Source organism: Helobdella robusta, assembly GCF_000326865.2.
Source record: "Helobdella robusta unplaced genomic scaffold HELROscaffold_34, whole genome shotgun sequence".
Classification (NCBI taxonomy): domain Eukaryota; kingdom Metazoa; phylum Annelida; class Clitellata; order Rhynchobdellida; family Glossiphoniidae; genus Helobdella; species Helobdella robusta.
This window is the reverse complement of record NW_008704659.1, coordinates 1,111,995-1,119,735: the sequence shown is the minus strand read 5'-3', so window position 1 is coordinate 1,119,735 and position 7,741 is coordinate 1,111,995.

Below are 7,741 nucleotides of genomic sequence, written 5' to 3'. Positions count from 1 at the left end.
GCGAAAAATGGATTACAACAAAAAAAAATTGAAATATTTGAGGTGTGTGTGTGTAGATGTGAAAGAATGCAACAATTTTTTTTATACAAATATCTTCGTGAAAATAATCATAGCCACACTTGTACGCATTTTGTTCGTTCATCGAACGTTTTTCTGTTATATGAATGTAGATTTCTTAGTCATACTGATTGAATCGCTACATCCGACTGAAGGTTCACTTGTGCTGGTTTGATTTCAACTTTAAACTATTTAGATAAATTAGGTAGATTATTTAATTTAGGTAACTTAATTTAATTGTTTTTTCATAGTCTTGTGGTTAGAAACTTTAAAATTAAGAAATAGTTTTTAAAAATACTGAATTGGTTAATCGAGGATGGAGATTGAAATTCTTGTAAAATCAGGCTGTTATTTTATCGATTTGTCATTTCTGGTAATTCTTATCTCTTTTAAGAAACATCGCTTTCAATTAAAATTACTTTATGCCAGGTTAACTGTGTGTACGTTTTTACCTGTGTGTGTTTGTGTGTGTGTGTGTCGGTATGTGCGTGTGTGTTAGTGTACGCGTGCGCGCGTGTGTGTGTGTTAGTGAGCGTGTGTGTGTGTATGTATGTGACAAGTGTATTGTATGTACTTTGTATGGTTTTTTTTGGGTATTTTGTGTTTGCGTATTTGTGTGTACTTACGTACGTATTTGTATTTATGTGTATATGTGCGTATGCGTGCGCTGTTTGTGTTTGTTTGTGTGTGTGTGTGTGTTTCTATACAAAATTTAATGATAACGAATTTTCAATGAAAGCACAGAAAGACATACAAAGAAGTAACGGTTTAAAAATTAGTTTTCTTGCAAACATTTCAATTGCTTTTATTGGAAATGACTTCAAGCATGTAGGTGGAATATTTTTTATTCTAAATGGATTTTTTAAACTATAATGAGATGATTACAACAATGATTAATATGATGATGTTAATGACGATTATAATGATAGCAATAATTACCATTAATTTAAAATTAACAAAAGTTTTTTTTTATTAATTATTAATATTTATAATAAAAACCAATAAAACCAGTAAAACGTTATAAATAACAAAGGATAAAAAACATTAAAACACGATAAAATAAAAAAAATCATCAAATAAACTGCACCTGACGACATTAATGATCGCAACAGTGAAAATGATGACAACAACAAACGCAGACAATAATATGAACACAAACACAAACACAAGCAGACAGACACTTACATACACACAAACAAGCAGACAGACACTCACACACACACAAACAAACAGACAGACACACACACAAACAAACAGACAGACACACGGACACACACATAAACATCATAAATAGCATTAAATAAAAATACTCTACAAATTGTTGACTTCTTTTGAAAAAATGTTCGTCGATTGTCTAGGTTGAAGATATGATGAATGAAATTACTATGAAAATTAAAAAATTCCAAAAAAGAATGGAATAGGCAAGAAAGAGAGAGAAAGAGAGAGAGAGAAAGAGAGACAGTGAGAGAGAGAGAGAGAGAGAGAAGAAACAGTAAAAATGAGAGATAGAAAGAATTAACTAAACAGAGAAAAACGAGTGAAAAAGAAGTAACAAAGAATGAGTGAAAAAGTGAAAAAGAAGTGAGAGGGAGGGAGAGAGAGAGAGAGAGAGAGAGGGAGAGAGAAAAAGAAGAGAGTAGAACGAGAGAAAAAGTCTAAAAAAGATAAAGGAGAGAGAGAAAGCGAGAACGAGAGAGAGAGAGAGAGAGAGAGAGAGAGAGAGAGAGAGAGAGAGAAATTGAGTATGTGTTTAGTCTGATACCGTATTTTTGAGAACAATATTGTTATATCAATAGCTTTGATTTGATTGAACTGTGAAATTTTTAAAGATAAAACTATTTATTTTTGTTTTTTTGCTTTTATTATTTAAAACAATCACACACACAAACATATAGACACACAAACACACAGATGTACAAATATGAAGCAGACACAACTTACATACACACAACTTAGTTACAGTTTCTGCGTCTGTCAGATCCTGATTTTTAAAGAATAATAAAAAAAAAAACTTCTACTACAGCTGATGATACTACTACCATTACTACTACTACTACTACTACTACTACTACTACTACTACTACTACTACTACTACTACTACTACTACTACTACTACTACTATTACTACTACTACTACTACTACTACTACTACTACTACTACTACTACTACTACTACTACTACTACTACTACTACTACTACTACTACTACTATTACTACTACTACTACTGCTACTACTACTACTACTACTACTCGCAAAACATATATTCACATATATTACAGAATATATCAACATATATTATCTATATATATATTTTATATTTACAAAAAATTGACATACATATGTGACTTTCTTTTATTTCATTTCACACGGTGATGGTCAACTCAGTGTACCAGTAAAACATTTTTTGGAATTTCCCAGTTTATTTTTTAATACACGAGGATTCAGCCTTTGAGTGTAGGGAGCTTTGTCAGGGCTGGAATAGAATTTGAAAAAAAATCTCCAAATATATTAGCAACATTTGTCAAAGTTTTGTCAAAACATTTGGTTATGAAACAAAGTCAAAATGAAATGAAATGACCGAGCGAGAGAGAGAGAGAGAGAGAGAGGGTGAAAAAGAGAGAAAGAAAGAGAGAGAGGATAAAGAAGAAAAAACGAGATTAAGGAAATGAGAAAAAGTAAGGTATAGAAAGAAATATGATAGCCTGATATAAAAAGATAGCCTGATATGGTATCTAAAATGATCGCCTTTTTTTTATTTCTAAGCGTCTTTCAGAAATTTTTTAAGGTACTTGTGTGTTATTAAGATGACTTCTATGGGATATTGTTTGCCACTTTGTGGATTGCATCTATGTTTGCTCAGAGCTGCATGTTAATGGGATGAAAATGATTATATTATACTGTCCGTGATTATGTGACTCCATTTTTTATGTTTTACCAGTTCTACTTTTCAAGAATCCTCAATAACATAATATTTTTGAGATGCTTTCGATGATTTTAAATGAATTTTGGTTGAAATGTCTTGGGTGTATGAAAATTGACATAAATTCATAAATTGACAGATATTGTACTTAAGTAGGTATACTGCTGCTACTACTAATAATTCTACTGCTATTAATACTTCTTCTACTACGACTTCTACTACTACTACTGCTACTACTACTACCAATAATAATAACAAAAAAAATAATAACAACAGTTATAATTACTGCAATAATATTTTATTCATAACGCAACATCATAAACCAGTAAATATAGTGCATACATTCTGTCATGTCACTCATTTTGTATATATATATATATATATATATATATATATATCAGTTGATCAGTTGAATGGCATTTGAAAGAATAGATCCATTATCAAAGGGTTATATATATATATATATATAATATCCACTATGTATATATATATATTATATTGTATATATATATATATATACATATATATGCCGTGTATAAATGCGTCAATTTATAAGAAGTAGAGTCAAGTTTCGGCATTGTTAAAATATTTTCTAATGTTCTCAATGGAGGCTTTTTGTTGTAATAACCGTTTTATCAGAAGTTCAAAGTTACAATTTTATTTAAATTACTTTTATTATACCTTTATTTTATGTATTTATTGGTTTTTAATAGTTGATTTAATAAAATTTAATTGCGGATAGTTTGAATTATAACAGTTAATTTCATTATTTTTTCTCCGTTAATCACATTTTAGAACATTTAAGTAGTGCAAGATTTTTTTTTATTATTTAAGTTAACGTTTAAATAATTAAGTTTTAATATCAGTTCACTTTTAATAGTTAAAAGGCCCACATTTCTGAATTGAAACCAAGTTTAAAATGCGTTTTTGACCGCCAAAATGGTGTTTTGTTTCATTTCCTGATTTTCCGTAGTTAGGTAAACGTGGGGGATGTCTGATATTTTGCTGTCCTAAAAATCATCAATTTGATGCTGTTTTCAATTAAATTTTTTACCAACACCCATTGATTAATTTTTTAATTTTAATTTGTTAACTCTTCTTCTGAATTATTATTGTGTTTGTTTTATTAATTAATGAAAATACTAGAAAATGTTTATTTTTATTTATTTAATTAAATTTAAATAAATCAAACGATCTGATTTCTAGTTATTTAATGTTGTGCTATCAATTTCTTAAATTCCTAGTTAAACTAACTGTCTATAAAAGTATAAATCTGTCTAATCATTCTGATCTACTATGAAGTAACATAGAAAAAATAGTTTTTTGGCCGTCTGTTTGAAGTTTGAAACAGTTTCTAGTGCCACTTTTAATGTCATATAATTATATTATTATCATTTCATATTTTTAATGAATTCATTTCATATTTTTAATGATTTTTTTAATTTGTTTATTTAAATATTTATTTAATAGTTCTTTTTTTGTCATATTTTTAATTGTCATCATCGTCGTCATCATCATCGTCGTCATCATGGTTATAGATGTAATTGTAATGTTAATAGTAAGTGATAATAATAATAATAATAACACTTGTCATCATCATCAGTAGCAGCAGAAGCAGTCCAAAGATGAATACCAGCACATCATCCACAGTTACTCATACGACATACACCACTACCATCATCTTCATAATAATAATAATAATAATAAATGTTCTCCATCATGTTTCTTCTGCTGGAATATATCCCGAAAATCAAGGTTTTTTTATTGTTTTTGTGTTTTTTCATTACTGGTTTCATCACTGATTGTATTGAATCAAATAGAATTTAATTCACACGCATGCATACGCGCGCACACACGTACATACACGCACACGTACACACACACACACGCACAAAATCAAATTACGTATATCAAAGTTGTTTTGCTGTTGAAGTAAAGCAAAACTTTTTTTTAATGTGTCATCATCATCATCATCATCTTTAACATCATCATTATCATCTTAAGTATTCATGTTGTTTATATATTAATGATTGTTATCATTATCATCGTCACGATCATCGTCATCATCACCATCATCATCACCATATTCATAATCTTGTAATACTGACTGTCAAATAGTTAAGCCTTTAATTAATTGAACTTTCTCTATACTATATAAATGTTTATATAAATATATATATTTAGTATAGAGTTGATTTGTATGTGTTTGTGTGTGTGTATGTTTGTGTGTGTGTGTGTGTAATATGCAAAAATGTACACAAGTAGGTCCAAGTATGTAATGTATAACAATGCGTGTATTGGTAGGTATTCTTTGTGTACACTAGTCTTATGCGTATTTATATATGTGAATGTATATGTGAATGTCTATGTGTCGGTACATGTATGTATGTTTGTATGTGTGCGTCTGAATGTTTGTGCTCCATTTCCAAGTTTAATAATTACAAACTTTTCCTGTTAACAATTTGTCAACCCGTAACTTTATGGTGTGTGTGTGTGTGTGTGTGTGTGTGTGTGTGTGTGTGTGTGTGTGTGTGTGGACGTTTGTGCGTGTCTGTGTGTGGTGTGTGTGTGTTTGTATACCTGTGGAATTTTTGTGGTGGTGCGCGTTAGCTGACAAGTTTCAATTGCAGATCCATACATACATGTAAGGACATAAATATATATAATGTGAAATGTGAATAAAATTCATAAACAAACACACCGCCAGTCTGCAGTTCATGTGTTGTGCTGTGTTGTCTAACTTCTCAGAGTGTAAATCACACTCATACACACACACGCGCGCACACATACAACACATGCACACACACGCGCGCACACATACAACACATACACACACACTCATACACAAATCAACACCCATAATTTCACTGTGCGGTGTGTTGTTATGCTGTTGTGTTGTTTGTGATATGTCAAAAACAACAACAACAACAAAAACAACAAGAGAGTACATACATGTTAATCAATTTCAATGCTACCTTACTCTCCTGCTGACTTGAGTTGCGCGTTTGTATTTGTTTGTTTGTTTGTATTTGTTTGTTTGTATTTGTTTGTTTGTATGTGTTTGTTTGTATGTGTTTTTTTGTATGTGTTTGTTTGTGTGTTGGTATTTATTTGTTTGTTTGTTTGTATTGATTTATATTTGTATCTATTGTAATTGTGCTAATGAATGAATGATTGAGCGTGTCCATGTTAAATGGATGAATGAAAGAATTTTTAAATGTGTGTTGAATGAATGAATGAATGAACGAACGAATGAATGATTGAAATTATGGCTGTATAAATAAATGAATGAATTAATGTTAACTGAACGAATGAGTGAATAAATTAACGATCCAACGAAGGAATAGATGAATGGATGGATAGATGGATGGATGGATGGATAAATGGATAAATGGATGAATGGATAAATGAACGAATACAGAAACGAATGAGTGAATGAATGAGTGAATGAGTGAATGAATAAACTGATGATTGAATGAATAACCAGCGAACTAACAAACGAACAAAATGAACGAATGAATGAATGAATGAATGAATGAGTGAGTGAGTGAATGAGTGAATGAATGAATTAACGAATAAAAGAATGCATGAATAAACGAACGAATGAACGAAAGTGTAATACTTAGACGTATGATTTTAATGTGTTTTTGATTGATTTATCTACCCACCCTCTTCAGTTTGAAGTTTGTGTTATATTAAATGGGAATTAAATTTATCTGTCTTGTCTTGGTGTTGCAGCAGTTTAAAAAAATATTTTTAAACTTATTTTTCTTAGTTTTTTTGTCTAGTTTGTTGGTTGGATGGATTGGTTGGTTGTTTTCTTTGTTGGTTGGTTCGTTTTCTTATTAGTTCGTTCGTTCGTTCGTTCGTTCGTTCTTTTGTTAGTTAGATAAATCGATAAATCTTTCAAAAAACAAAATTTTTTTTGTTGCCTTTGATCTGTGATGCTATTATTACCATTGTTATTATTATTATTTTATTATTATTATTACTTTATATTTTGCCACCATATTTTTTTAGTAGAAAATGATATGGCTTGATTTATTTGCATTTTTCAAATCATCATCTACGCCATTCACTTTTTTTTAAGTTTTTTAAATTTATTTCTTCTTAATTTTTAATTTGTATTTATCTCTCGTCAGTCAATTTATTCTTCGGAGGAGTATTTTAAAAATATGAAACAATGAGGATGACAAACGTGAGCGCGCGCACACACACACACACACACACACACAAACACAACACACAGACACACACACACAACACAGACACACCCACCCACACACACCCACACACACATACACACACACTCACAAACACGACACACATACACAGACACACACACACATTTTATTTAATTAATAATAAAATTAGGAATAATTATCATGTATTATTATTATTATTATTGTTGCTATTGTTGTTATTGTTGCCTTTGTTATTATGCTATAATTAAATGTTATGACGTTGTAGGGGCCATTAAATTTTTATCAGCTAGACGTGATGAGTTATACTCTGCTTGTTTAGTATGTATGTAGTACACTCATTCACTGGTTGTGGTTATTTATCTTTAAAAAAGTTTATACTTTTTGGTTTGTTCATCAAGTTTTTTGTTCATCAAGTTTGTTTGTTCATCAAGTTTGTTTGTTCATCTAATTTTTTCTTCCTTTCCTTTCTTCTTCTTTCTTCTTTTTTATCTTTTTCCTTTTTTCTTGCAATCATTCATTCATTTACCTGTTACTTGTTCGTATGTTCGTTTGATTG